The sequence below is a fragment of the Lucilia cuprina genome, chromosome 4, assembly GCF_022045245.1.
Source record: "Lucilia cuprina isolate Lc7/37 chromosome 4, ASM2204524v1, whole genome shotgun sequence".
NCBI classification, from domain to species: domain Eukaryota; kingdom Metazoa; phylum Arthropoda; class Insecta; order Diptera; family Calliphoridae; genus Lucilia; species Lucilia cuprina.
The window spans coordinates 29036921-29052770 of NC_060952.1; the positions used below are offsets into that span (position 1 = coordinate 29036921).

Here is a 15850-nt window from a genome sequence, read left to right on the forward strand (position 1 = left end):
TTTGTTCACAGTGACATTTTACATTGCATGACATGCTTAACTAAACATAAAAAGGACGAAACTAAATTCCGTCACAGTAGAATTAAATTTCCCAATAATAAATTATTGTATTACATTTACGGTTATACGATTATATTATACAATGTTTATACAAATATACATAATTTTTTTTAATTACTAACTGCCATTGAGAAAACATTAAGTAATGATATTTTACTGGAAAATCAAAAGCCGTTTTTCGTTTCTATGGCTTTCATTTGATATTAATTTTAAGTTTTTTAATATGAAATGCACAAATGAATATAACAAAAATACATGATGACGGCTTACATATGTATGAATTTATATTTATAACATTTTATTGAGTACTAGCTACAGTATTTAAACGATTAATAGTCGGTCGGTAAATCGATTAATTTTTGATGAATAATCGTTCAAATAAATTAAAACTGTCAAATTTTAAATAGCGAACGGAACGAATATTTTTCATCAGTTAATTGATTGAGAAAAACTCACTATTTACCAGCAAAATTACAACATACAACATATTTATAATAAACTAGATTTTTGTACCCGGCGTTGTCCGGGGTCTTAAGTGGTTTCATAATATTATACTTAAGTATTCATTTATTCGAAACTCTTAAGGTCTCCTTATGAAGAAATTCCTTATAATTTTTTTGTGAACAATATCTAATGGAATATATTTTAGTTATATTTAAGTAAAGAAAAAAATGGGTATTTATTTTCAAAAGTGCTAATTTTAACCGCTTTTCACCTATTTTACCCCCCTTTTTGCGCCATCCTAGTAACAAATCACCCAAAAAATTTGATATTTGTTAGTCTTTTGTTCCGTTATAATATTATACCCTACACCATTTTAGTGGGGAGGGTATTATACGTTTGTGCTGATGTTTGTAACATACAAAAATATTTGTCCAATACCCACCTTAAAGTATACCGATCGATTCAGAATATTTTTTTGAGTCGATTAAGACATGTCCGTCCTTCTGTCCGGCTGGCTGGCTGTCCATGTAAACCTTGTGCGCAAGGTACAGGCCGAAATTTTCAAGATAATTTGATGAAATTTGGACCAAGTATGGTTTTTGGCACAGGGACGAAGCCTATTGAAAATGGTTGAAATCGGTCCATTATTTCACCTAGCCCCCATACAACCGTACCTCCCGATTTGAACAATTTATGACATCTATTCTCTCTAAAAATTGGCACAAATAAGTTTTATATAAGTATAAATGACACTGCAGATTTTCGTAAGGATCGGCCGTCATTTGACCCTAGCCCCCATACAAGCCCCCATTCAAAAAATGTCTTAAACGACTAAAATTGACTTGTAACCATTTGTATCGCAATGAAACTCAACAAAACTAACTGTTATTTACCAAGGATCGCCCCATATTTGACCTATATAAAGCCTCATTTAAAAATTTTAGTTTTTCTATCAATAAATAGCTTAAATATTTTGGAATTATAGTAATATTCAACATAAAAGTTTCTTTATAAAAAAAATTAAAAAGTAAAAATTTTGAAAATATACTCATGGTGTAGGGCCCGACTATACCTTCCTACTTGTTAATATTTTTAATTTGGTCTCTTTAGAATAATTTATTCAGAATGCCCTTTTTTGACCGTTTGTAGTTGGTTTAGAACAGATAAATTGATCTTAAAGCATAAAAGTAGTTTTTCCCCCTTTTGTTCTAGTTTTTGTCCCCTTTTGGCCCGACTTTTGCAACAGTACTATGCTAATTCATATTTTTAAATCTTTAAAAATCTTTATGGACAATATTTTGGCTTTAGTAAAGACAATAATTTATTTATGCTCAAAAATACAAATTTTGACCGCTTTTCACCCATTTTACTCCTTTTTGCGCCCTCTTAGTCCAAACCTATAAAGCCCTCCAAAAATAAATCTACCAATTTTCCAAATTTCAAGCAAATCTGTTTAGGCGTGATTGACAAACAAATAAACAAACGGACAGACTTACAAAGAGATTTATAATGTGTATTAGGATACTAGGATTTTCTTTTATAAGTTCTTAATAAATTTTCTATAATAAAGAGCATTTATTTGATGATTTTTATAACAGTACTCCTGATTCTTTTAAAGAAAGGGGCAACGGTTATCCACCTTTCAAAAGAAGCTTCAAAAAATGTATAATAGGACGAAATTGTCATGATACTCGGGATTTATTTTTTTACTACCAGCATAATCACCTTCTCATCTCTTCAGTATTTCTTTGGCTGTCTACTGACCTACTGCCAAAGAAATTAATGATCCCAACTTTTGAGTTATGACATTATTGCACTATACACTTACTAGATTTTACTTTACATATTTGTTAAATTATTTTTAGTTCAAAATAAACGATCATAAAAATTTCTTTTGAAATTATAACTCTAATTTTCTCTTCCTAGAGTTATCCTTTACGTTAGTTAAAATATTTTTTATTGCCATTATATATCTTAAAGTAAAGATTCTGCAAATCAACTTTGAATGTGATACCTTCACATTGTTCTTCATATATTAAATAGAATAAATGTCATTTAGGGCGAGTTTTTTAGATAAAGATACATTCTTTGTTTAAACCTAGTTTAATATATGATTTGTATATTTCAGTAATGAGTAACGTACTTATTATCTTAGTTTAACTGAGTGTTATTTCACTTATAACTTAAGTCACTTAATATTTTAAGGAAATTGCAATTTTCTGATTTATTTTGTTTTATATATTATTGTTCTAAATGTTTATTTAACATTTTTCTAAAAAATTTCATTTTACAAAAGTATTGTAAAAAACAGCTGTTCATTGTTTATGTTTTTGATTGAAAAGTTGTCAGTACTAACAAAGGTAACTGAACTTAAATCCAAAACTGAGAAACACAATCATCGTTTTAAGGCCGCCAAAATTTTTTCGAGTTTAATCTAACAGCAAGTTAAGCCTAATTTAACTGAATAATAAGAAACCCGCCATTAATGCTAGAAAATTCGAAAATAAGGCCTTATATGAGACATCTACTTTTTTTATTATTTTTAAATATTTTTATTACCATTATAGTTTGTAGTTATTTAAAAACACGAAAATGCTATTAAAATTTAATATTTTATAAATTGCCATATTTGCATTTCATCATGTATATTTATGCAATTAATTAAATTTTCTTAATTATTTATTTCATTTTAAAATCGATGTCATTTATAAAGAAAAAAAAGCAAAAACTAAAATCTCAATCACAATTGCCCCAGCAATGTTAATCCAAACAATTAAATATTTATTAAGCAATTTATAGTCTGAAATTGTCATTAAAAGTGAAAATATTATGCAAACGACCAGTCAGATATATAAACAAATTAAGTGATATTATTGTTATTATTGTACAAACACATTCAATTGAAAATTCAAACACATATTTGCTTAAATAGAAAGTATGTAGATTAATTCAAATTTAAAGTTGACATAACTAATTATTATCGAAGAGAAGAAATAAACTGACGTAATAAACGTATTACAAAATAATCAACATTATTTTTTTTGTTAGATCTTAATAAAATACTTGCTAACAAAAACAACATAAAATAGTCTATCTACATTGCGCTAGCAATATTTCAAATTATTTTTATATATTTCTGTCTTACTATGACCAAGTTTTTATTTAAGTTAATATCTTTTCTATTTGCACAAAAAAGTGAAATTGTTAATATTTATTTTGTATTTAGCAGTATTATATGAATACAAATATTTATAAATTTTATAATATTTTTTTTTTCTAAATAAAATTTTATTATTTTCAATTGCATGACGCTAGTAATGATACATATGTACACAAATACATATGTGCATCTATACATACTTTAAATTTATTTATACAATTTTTTCAATATTTTTTCTTCTTTCCACTTAAATTTTCTTGAACGTTTAATGTAGTGTTTTATTTTTTTACGTTTCTGCTTATTTTTAATAATTTAAAATTTAACATAAAATCCAAGAAAAAATTGCAGTTAATCTTGAAGTGTTCGGTTTATAACTTTATTACAATGCAATTTCACTTTCTACGTAGTAAATAAGAGTAGTTTTTTCGTTTTACATAAAAACAGAAATAATAACAAGCAAGAGTTCAAAATATGGCTATGCCGAATCTTACATACCCATCACCTTGGTGTGTTAAAAAAACAGTCGGTAACAAAAAGTCCTTCTTACTTACACTTTGGGCTCAACATGCTTAACATCATATTTCTAGATTCAATATTCTAGAAAATTCAAAAAAGTACCTTTTGAAAAACGAAAAAGTACCCGAAAATTATATTTTATGGGTTCTCACCTAATTCAGACTCTACATACTTAATTTCATATTTCGAGGGTTCAATATTATAGAAAGTTACAAAAGAACCTTAATAAAAAACAAAAAAGTACCAAAAAGTTCACTTTTTCCGGTTTTACTTAATTTCATGTTTCTAGTTTCAATATTAAAGAAAATTCAAAAAGTACCTTTTGTAAAATGAAAAAGTACCAAAACATCCCCTTTGATGTGTTCTCGTATAATCCGGGCTCTGCATACTTAATTTCATGTTTCTATGTTCATTATTATAGAAAATTCAAAAAGTACCTTTTGAAAAACGAAAAAGTACCAAAAAGTTCCCTTTTATGTGTTCTTACTTAATTCAGACCCTACGTACTTAATTTCATATTTCGAGGGTTCAATATTATAGAAAGTTACAAAAGAACCTTTAAAAAAAAGTAACAAAAAGTTCACTTTTTCCGGTTTTACTTAATTTCATGTTTCTAGTTTCAATATTAAAGAAAATTCAAAAAGTACCTTTTGTAAAATGAAAAAGTACCAAAACATCCCCTTTGATGTGTTCTCGTATAATCCGGGCTCTGCATACTTAATTTCATGTTTCTATGTTCATTATTATAGAAAATTCAAAAAGTACCTTTTGAAAAACGAAAAAGTACCAAAAAGTTCCCTTTTATGTGTTCTCACCTAATTCTGCATCTACATACATACTTATTTTCATGTTCCTAGGTTTAATATTATAGAATGTTCCAAAATTACCTTTTGAAAAACGAAAAGTACCAAAAAGTTCTTTTTATGGGTTTTCAGCTAATTCAGACTCAATATACATAATTTAATAATTCTAGTTTCGATAATATGGAAAATTCAAAAAGTAACCTTTGAAAAACAAAAAAAGTACAAAAAATTTCACTTTTTTGAGTTCTCACTTAAATTCGACTTTACATACTTAAATTTATGTTTCCAGGTTCAATATTATAGAAAATTCAAAAAGTTCCTTTTGAAAAACAAAAAGTACCAAAAAGTTCGTTTTTATGGCATCTAGACCCAGGATATCTTCTAAAAACTGATTTCAATAAACATACAGACATACATTCCCACAGACAGACGGACATGGCTTAATCGACTCCGCTATTTATAAGAATCTAAAATATATACACTTTATATGGTCGGAAAACTTTTTTAAAGAAATTACGACGATCTTATGTATACCCTTCTCACGAAGGTGAAGGGTATAAAAATCTGTCAACATGAACTACGAAATACTTTGAATAGTTTAAATATTTGAAAGATGCCTCTTTTGGTCATTATTCTTTTAATCATTCTTTAACCTGAAAAAGTGCTTCATAAATTTATTCGACCTTGTTTAACCAAATTACAAAAATATTCTTTGAAAATTTTACAAAAATCATTTAATAAAAAATAATTCATGAAATTTTACCCTTTATGTTTGTAAGTATCTATTAAGTTTCATTTCATGACTGCAAAACTTTGTTGAAATTGCCGCAAGATACAAAAAATTAACCAAGACCTTGATTCTTTAGCATTATGTCAAGAAACACTTTCATTAACAAGTAATTACTAAGTAATACACGATTTATATTTTAGCACTTCAATTAATTATTTTAATATAGTGACATCATTAGCGATAAGTACCAGTCATTGAATGCTGGTAAATAAAGAGATATGTCATAAAGGACTTAGTTTGCATAAAAACACTTTTAAATCGATTTCAAAATATATACACAAGTATCAATGTATTATTGAAATATTAAAATGAAACACTTTAAATCCATTAATTAAATTTAATATAAACTTTAAAACATTGTTCGTTCACTACAAGACTGGCATAAGTAAATTGTCAGAAGAAACGTTGAATTGAAACTTGGGTAATCTCGTATAGCAAACCATAATTTTGGCCGGTTTGTGAGGATAATATGTGAACCGATATTGCCCTTTTTAAGTGTCAAGCACACTGCATCAATAGATACAATTTGCAGCTATCTCCCGTTTAGGACATATTGCGTTTTCACTTACAACCGATCTTCTTAACGTTGGAAAACACAAATTAACAATAACTACTAATGTAAGTTATTGCTCAAGTAATAATACCTTAAATAGGATAATAGGAATATATAAGTCCTTTATCTCTCTGCTACCAACATATTACCAAGTTTTTGCTGGGTTTATGATTGCTTCGAAAAAAATCATAATTTGCTATTTTGATTCTCCCACCTAAAAGTATATTTTAAATCTTCATACATAATCCTTATAAATCAGTTTTACTATACTGGCTCTTTTTATTTTTCGAAGTACATAGTTAAGTAGTTTATAAGTTCTTAAATGCAAAGCAACAATTTGAATTTTAAATACAACAAGTAAGAGTTCCATATTCGGCTGTGCCGAATCTTATATACCCTTCACCATGACGTGTTAAAAAACAGTCATTACGAATTTTATTACAAAAAATCAAATAATACCAATTGTAGCTCATTTTGTACGATCTAAATTAATCCGGGCTATACATGCTTAACTTCATATTTCTACGTTCAATATTATAGAAATATTAGAAAATATTATAGAAAAAAGTACCTTTTGAAGAACGAAAAAGTACCAAAAACTTCTCTTTTATGGGTTCCCACTTAATCCAGGCTCTACATAATGTTTCTAGGTTCAATACTATAGAAAATTCAAAAAGTACCTTTTGTAGAACGAAAAAGTACCAAAACATCCCCTTTGATGTGTTCTCGTCTAATCCGGGCTCTGCATACTTAATTTCATGTTTCTATGTTCATTATTATAGAAAATTCAAAAAGTACCTTTTGAAAAACGAAAAAGTACCAAAAAGTTCCCTTTTATGTGTTCTGGACTAATCCGGGCTCTACATACTTAGTATCATTTTTCTAGGTTTAATATTGTAGAAAATTCAAAAAGTACCTTTTGTAGAAAGAAAAAGTACCAAAAAGTCTCTTGCAAGTTCTTACCTAGTCAAGGCCCAACATGCAAAATTTCATGCTTCTAGGTTCAATATTATAGAAATTTACCTTTTGAAGAACGAAAAAGTCTTAACTAGATATTCAAGGATAACACTTCTATTGATCGGGGATACAACAAGCGTCAGGTTGACTGTATAATTAATAAGGTTGACTGTATAATTAATAAGGTGGTGCTTCATAATATCCGATGACATAATGTTCATGGACGTTATGACACGCTAAATAGTGTTATAGTGTCCATGAACGTTATGACAGTTTTTTAAATGTCACAATATACATGAGATATATGGCATATAGTTCATGTATTAAAAAAAAGTCCATTTATCCAATACAAAAATTGTCACATAGTCCATAGACAGACTGTCGATAGTTTTAACGTGAGCACCTGCCGTGTCGGCCTTATCTCACGGTGGTCTTTTTCATCCACAGGGTAGACTTGAGAACGGTCTACCATCGCCCCTTTGTCTTCAATGAAGACTCAGGTGGAAATTTTTGCACATTGGCTATGACCGGTACCATGCGCAAGTACTTTGCTGGAGTACTCGAGCTATCTAATCTCTTGCCAAAGTAGTCACGTTGTAAGACAACCACACTATGGCTCTGTTGATTCGGCAACAGCACCTAGAGACGTAACCGGTGGACCGAAGCACGTTCCATCAATAAGCCGTAGACATCGTTCTTACTCACAGTGACACGCTGTGGTAAGTCTGATATGAACAGAGTATACTCTGAACACATCTGGACAAGGAAGGAAAATTAATTGGTATCACTTGTATATGATACCTTTCATCCATCATCATTCAACCCAGCACACATCTCATTTATTCGACACATTCATAGAGAAAAACATACGACACACTCATTTAGGTATACGGGTGGGGTAAGGCCCGCATACTTCTACATTCATTCTGTATCATATACAATTGACAATAACCCATTTCCAACGCTTAGTCCCACAGTCACTCCTCTGTGGGGTATCTGTTGATTTTCGGCAACAGCACCGAACTCTTATCCCGAAATATTGACTATTATCATGCATCAGTCTTTTAACCGCCACTTATACTCTTCCCGCGAATTTGGGTTCAACCAACAGCCACTACGTGGATCCCGAAGGAACCTCAACCAACTGACCAGCCAGGACATAGTCCTGCGGGCAACTGGCCACCCGTAGTACCAGATTATGCGGTGCTCTGATCTGACCTCTGGCAATCTATGCAAGGACTAAGCCAAGCGGTAGACTGAAAACACCAATTTTTCAATCCCGGTCAGATTGGAGGTATTGGGCCCTCTTTATACCCCGGGATTGCAATAACACCAAGGCGGAGGTCTCGCCAAGGTAACATGCCCCCGGGGGGATATAGTCCATAGACATTGCGATAAAAGTTTTAAAACTCCCATTAAACATTAGGGTGCTACATTACGTCCATGGACATTAGAACGCAGTTCGTTATGACACGCCACCATGATAAATTAGCCAGGACTTGAGGGCTGAGTAAGTCGACGTGTTTACTGGAATATTTCTTACAAATTGTATGTTACTACTTCAAACTAAACTTATAAAAGAGCCGAAGTACTCATCCTCTTCGATTAACCGAATCATTTTTATTCGAATGAAATCCATATTCATAACTTATATGAACATTACAACACGCCATCAAAATATACATATGCCATGCACTGTGTTAGTAACTGAAAAAAACTATATTTCTCTAAATTCAGAAGTCAGAAATTTGTTAATCATGGAACTGTGGTTGCAAATTATAATCTAGGTGGACAAGATTGTAATTTGCAACCACAGTGCCATAATTCGCCCAATTCAAACAAAAACTTTGCATATATATTTGCCTGAGGATATAACAACAATTTTAATTTAAATTAAAAATACATAAGCAATTAATTAAAATGATATTTTAATAAAAATAAAATGTTAAACAAAATTTTCAATGTTATAATTCTAAATGAGGAAGTTTTTTTTCATAAACAAAATTGTTATGTTTACATAAGAAGAATAATTGCTGTGAAGATGTACATATGTACATACATAAATAAAATAATATAGTACATATAAACACAAGTTTTTTTATTACTTTCTCTGTCTCTCACTCTCTTAAATTTTTTTTTGTTTTGTTTTTTACTTTTTACAAATTACACAAACAATAAACAAAAGAATTCACTAAACCGTTATTTACTTGTTTACGTATTGATTTTAATTTTCTTTTTATCACATTATTCAGTTTTAATTGTGACGTGTTTAAGAACGCAATATGCAAAATATTAATAAAATAAAATATATGTATTTAAAAAAAGTGAATTAATTTAATTAAGTGATTTAATCTACAATAAAGTGTTTATAATTACTCGTAACTTATTATTATGATTATTAAATAAATTTTGTGTGATTTAATAAATTGTGGTTATTAGTAAAAATGTTACTTTAAATTAGTTTTAATTGTTAAATTTATACATTTCTACAAAAAATATAGTTAAATGAAACATATTCCTAAAACGGTGGAGAATTATTTTAAATTTATAACAAAGAATAAATTATAGTCGGGCATGATTCTTTACAAGTGATTTTTATAGGTGCTTCATCCCTTTATTATACCCTTCACCTTCGTGAGAAGGATATATCAAGGTAAGTTAATCTATGTATAATTTGAAAATATTGATATTGTGACCTCATAAAGTACAAATGCTATTTTTCGAAGGTAACGATGTCAGTTAAGTAAAGTCTACCCAACCCCCTTTTAGTGAAGTTTGTTTTTAAATGTCTGTCTGACCGTCTGTCAGTGTATATCTGCGAACAAAATTGTTCCATAAATAAGAGAGATGTGAGCAAAAATCTAAAAGAGCCCGCCTCTGATAATTTTATGAAAAATTATGATTTTTGTGCATGCAGAGTTAAGAATAAGAAACAAACAATAACAACAATCATAATCATGCACTTGCTTGTTTATACAAAACAAAGCAGATGAATGGAAACCGTGTGTTGTTATTATCTTGAGACATAAAATATTGATTTTGATTTGTATACCCTTGAACTTCGTCAGAAGGGTAAATGCATATAAGTTTGCCATTCCCTTTGTAATTTTCACAATATAATTTTCCGACCAATCTGTCCGTCTGTTGAAATTAGTTTTCTAAAGACCCTAGATATCTTCGGGATCCAAAGATTTCGAGAAGTTTCCCATGTAAAATCAGCAAATCCGTCCATAAACAATTGAAATATAGGCAAAAATCCGAGTCAACTTCTAAAATTTCATAAAAAGAAGATAATATTTTTATGCTGTGATAAGCAACTACAACACTGCCTATTTATTATTGAATTGTGTATGTATTTCGTTTTAATTTGTTTGTATGTCTGTTTATTTAATTGCATTGGGTATTTATTTTTTGTTGTGTATTTCGTTTTGTATGTTTAGTTCAGATCAGCGGCAGCTGTCCGCCAGTAATATTTTGCAAGCCGGGCAAAAGGTCAATTCTGAAGAAAAAGGTAAATTGAGCCGACAAATTAAGCCGCCGCTGCCGATCATTTTGCGTCGGCTTATATCTCTGGTTTAGGTGACTGTGAGATTCGTTGTCTTTTTTATTTTGTTATGTCCTTCACCTTCGTGAGAAGGGTATATGTATAAGTTTGTCATTCCGTTTGTAATTTCTATAATATAATTTTGTGACCCTATAAAGTATATATATTCTGGATCCTTATAGTTAGCGGATTCGAATAAACCATGTGCGTCTGCCTGTATGTTTGTTCAAATTAGTTTTAATAGGACCCCAGTTATCTGTAAGATCCGAATTTTCAATAATTCTTTACACTATTTAAAATCAGCAAAATAATGGATATATGAGCAAAATCCAAGACAACTTTGAAAATTTCATAAAAAATTAAATGTTTTATACATGCTCAGGCAGAAATTTGCAAAAAACAAAACACGACAAATTTTGTTATTGTACGCTTGTTTATAAAAACAAGGCAGAGGGAGAGCAGCTGAGCAAGAGTAGCAGAGCGAGAGCAGCCCTAGTGTATTGTTATTGGCTAGAAACATGAAATTAAGTATGCGAAGCCTAGCTTAGGTTATATTCCTTAAAAGGAAACTTTTTAGTACTTTTTGGTTTTTCAAAAGGTACTTTTTGATTTTTCTATAATATTGAACATAGAAACATGAAATTAAGTATGTAGATTCGGAATTAGATGAGATTTTCGATTTTCAAAAGGTACTTTTTTGAATATTCAATAATATTGAAAACACATAAAAGGGAAATTTGTGGTACTTTTTCGTTTTTCAAAGGGTACTTTTTAAGTTTTCTATAAAAATGAACCCAGAAACATAAAATTAAGTATGTAGAGCACTAGTGTGTTGTTATTGGCTATTGGTTATATTTCTTAAAAGGAAGCTTTTTAGTACTTTTTGGTTTTTCAAAAGGTACTTTTTGATTTTTCTATAATATTGAAACATGAGTTTCTATGTTCTCATCGGAATTAGATGAAAACAGATAAAGGAAACTTTTTGGTACTTTTTCGATTTTCAAAAGGTACTTTTTGAATATTCAATAATATTGAAAACACATAAAAGGGAACTTTGTGGTACTTTTTCGTTTTTCAAAGGGTACTTTTTAAGTTTTCTATAATAATGAACCCAGAAACATAAAATTAAGTATGTAGAGCCTGGATCAGACAAGAAAACATCAATATGGATTTTTTTGGTACTTTTTCGTTCTGCAGAAGGTACTTCTTGAATTTTGTGTAATATTGAACCTGGAAATATAAAATTAAGCTTTTAGAGTCTGAATTAGGTTAGAACCCATAAAAAGTAACTTTTGAATCTAGAAACGTGAAATTTAGCATGTTGAGATCCAAAATGTAAGTAAAAGAGGAGTTTTTGATACCGACTGTTTTTTATTTGTTTTTTTTTCTGTTTTAGCATTGTTGTTTTTCCTTTTGTTTTACTGTTGCTATAATAATATAGTATAATATAGTAGGGAAAATTAAATAAATAAAAATTTCATAAAACTAATATTTTTTGAATATATTATGGTGAAGGGTATATAAGATTCTCTTTATGTTTAACACACCATGATGAAAGGTATAAAAATTGGAGCCGAGTATAGAATTGCACAATTGTGTAATTTTCAGAACAGAACTTTGCATTAGGTTCATTTATAGATCCTTATTAAAATTATATCGTATTATGCATAATTAGTTGTAAAAGATTGTATGATAATTGTAATAAACGGAGCCTTTTTGGCTCCAACCGTCTTATAGTCTCCTTTTGACAAAGCCTACAACATTAATAAACTGTCATGAAATTTTTACAGAAATAAATTACAAATGTCTTTACGAAGAAATATATACCATTTTAATTACTATTTCTTATAACTGGTGTAGTGGTATCATATGATAGATCATGCCTACTATGTTTATTTCTTGTTATAAATTAAAGGTATAAAATAAAGGTATAAAAGGTATAATTGGAATTTTTTAAGGACTCCACATTTTATTTATTAAGTCAAAAATTAAAATTATTTAAACTTTTCATAAAATTTTTATTTTAATGGTGTTTTTAAAAAATTTAAAAATAGTGATGTGAAAAAGTGATTTTGGAACGCAGTTGAACTACTTTGTTATATTACATCGATACTACAGGTAATTTTTGAATTTTTTGTCTTTAATCTATCTTCTTAGTATACATATTCTTAGAAATTATAGTCGGGCAAGGCCGACCATTTTAAATCCTACACCTGTTATAATATTTGATTTAATTATAATTATCCATAACTATCCATTTAACTTGAATTGAACTTTGACTCAGATATTTTTAACCCATTTATTGTTGAGTCAAATTGTTGATATTTAAGTAAAATTTTTAAGGGGCTAGGGCCAAATGAGGAACCATAATTATAAAATTCATGAGGGTCTTCCAGGCCCTAGGTATAGTAGCTTTTTGTCGAGATACGAAAATAATAAACATAATTATGAAATTAAAAGCCCTATTCGGCGAGTTCAGTTGTATGGGGGCTAGATGAAATAATCGACCGATCTTAAACATTTCGTCTCCGGTACCATAGAAGATCAAGTGCCAAATTTCATTGAATTATCTCAAAAATTGCTACCTGTAGATTGGTTACAAGGTATACAAGCCCTATTCGGGGGTTCAGTTTTGGGTGCTAGATGAAATAATGGACCGATCTAAACAATTTTCAATAGGCTTCGTCCAATAGAATTTCAAGTACCAAATTTCATTGAATTATCTTCAAATCAAAGGAAATGATTCTGAGCCAATACTTTATACTTTAAGGTGGGTATAAAGGAGCAAACTAATATCAACACAAACCCAATATACCCTCCCCACTAAAGTGGTGTATCAAGTCAAATTATTTTATATATTACTACCATAAAAACATACTTGCGTATGTATAACAATTTATATTTTTCATAAAATAAATCAAAAATTTTTCATAAAATAAATCAAAAAGTTTTGCAGTCATCAAATAATTTTCTAATCTAATAAACTTATTTTCAGTTTCTAATAAAAAAATAATCATGTTACTTATTTATACATTGTGGAGGATTAGAGAAAAGCTAAAAAAGTTTATTGAATTTTCATGAATTATCTAAAGAATTCATAAAGATATTAATCGCTTATTTTAGGTTTAATAAGCACATTTTGCATACAAAATTCTTACAATAAACTATCAATAACATTATTAAGCATTTATAAATATTGGGGATAATGTTTAGCCCTGCAAATATTTGATTGCGCAGGAAAGCTGTTTCTAACAAGCGGTTGTATATGTTAAATAATTTTTAAACAAAAAATCAAAATACATTAAAATTTAATTCAAAATATTGCATGCATAAAACATGTAATATAAATACATTGTACATATGTATATGCATATTGTATATGTAACTATCAAAATATTTTATATTTGGAAAATAATTTGTTTTTATATTTTGTTCATTGAACCAATTAAAAATGTGTTTTTAAATATTAAATAAAAAACAAATATTATACTAACTTACCGAAATTAATTTTAATAAACTTTAATAACTGCAAAAAAATAGAAAATTTTAGATTAGTTTTGGTTTTATTTAGTAAACAAATATATAGAAATTATTATTTATAGCATAAATAAAGTAAATATGTCAAATTGTTAAATAAATACCTTAATATTATTCTTTTTACAGTGTATGAATTGCATTAAATTGTTATTTGTGTATTTATACATGATTATATAAGAAAAAAATTACGTTTTCAATGTCAAATGACAAAAACATTTCCAACTAAATAATGACCAATTATATAATAATTATATTTATTTTTCCAACAAATTACACAAAAGGTCTTGAAAAATGTCAATTTTAATTTTTTTAACCCTTTTTGTTTGTAAAAAAATAAAACAAGTTTAGAAACAAGCATTTTATTTTCTTTTTATTTTTTTTACAAAAATTATAATCACTCAAAATTAAATTGTTAAATGTTGATATTTTTTTACAGTTTGTGTGTTTTATTAAAGAATTAAATTCTATGAAAATAAAAAATAGTATAATTGTCAGTACTGCGCAATATTGGCACAATTTTAACATTTTTGTAACTAAATTTGTTTTAAAAAGTAATCAAAATTAAAAAAAAAATTACCACTGAAACGAAAAATAATTTGAAAGGAAGGTCAAACTAGAAACAGTAATTATTAAGAGAGCCTTATACCTTTGTATATAATAATGAAATTTCGTTAGTAATAATGATGTTTGTGTATTTGCATGAAGCCCCAGAAATATCATGGATCTACATCTTAAATAATTCTATTAGTTAACAATTTAAAATCGAACAAGTAAGAGTGCTATATATATTTATATAAATAACAACCCTTATCGAAAAAAAAAAATCACAAGGCAATGAAACCAACAAACATACGAAACGAAGTATAAAATTTAAAATACCCAACGCAATGAAACCAACAGACATCCCAACATATGAAACAAATAACACAACGCAATGAAACCAACTTCATCCAGAAATACAACTTTGTTGCTTGTTTATAATAACAAGAAAAAATGTTTTATTTTTGATGAAATCTTTAGAGGTTGTCTTGGATTTTTGCTCATATGTCCGTAACATATGGACTGATTTTGCTAATTTTAAATAGCGATCTTCTTGAAAGTCTAACAGAATTATTAAAGATTCGGATCTCGAAGATGTAAGAACAGATTTTAACAAACATACAGACGACCTTGGTGAAATATCCACCTTGGTGTTATTGCAATCCCGGGAAATAGAGGTGTTACCAACACCTCTAGTCGGTCGGGACTATAATTTGGTTTTTACAGTCTACTGTCTGGCTTAGTCCTTGCATAGATTGAAAAGAGGTCTAACGAGAGAACCACATAATCAGATACTACGGGTGGCCAGCTGCCCGCTATGTCCTGGCTGGTCAGTCGGGATCCACGTAGTGGCTGTGGTTAAAACTCAAATTCGCGGGAAGGGTGAGTTGCGTTTAAAGGACTGATGTAAAGGTAAATTCAATATTTCGGGATAAGTTCGGTGCTG

At 28.9% G+C, this 15850-nt stretch overlaps 2 protein-coding genes across 3 annotated transcripts in view; one reads left to right on the plus strand and one right to left on the minus strand.

Annotated features, from left to right (window-relative positions):
- Positions 1-15850, minus strand: part of LOC111684218 — a 56614-nt gene that overhangs the window by 16927 nt on the left and 23837 nt on the right. Inside the window, exon 2 of one of the 2 annotated variants that reach the window (XM_046950362.1) lies at positions 14326-14353. The exons of the other annotated variant lie outside the window; for it this stretch is intronic. The gene's annotated coding sequence lies outside the window, so the exon portion shown is untranslated. The remainder of the gene's footprint in view (positions 1-14325; positions 14354-15850) is intronic. 2 annotated transcript variants of the gene reach the window in all.
- Positions 12829-15850, plus strand: part of LOC111677556 (golgin subfamily A member 7) — a 141287-nt gene continuing 138265 nt past the window's right edge. Inside the window, exon 1 of the mRNA XM_046950372.1 lies at positions 12829-12945. The gene's annotated coding sequence lies outside the window, so the exon portion shown is untranslated. The remainder of the gene's footprint in view (positions 12946-15850) is intronic.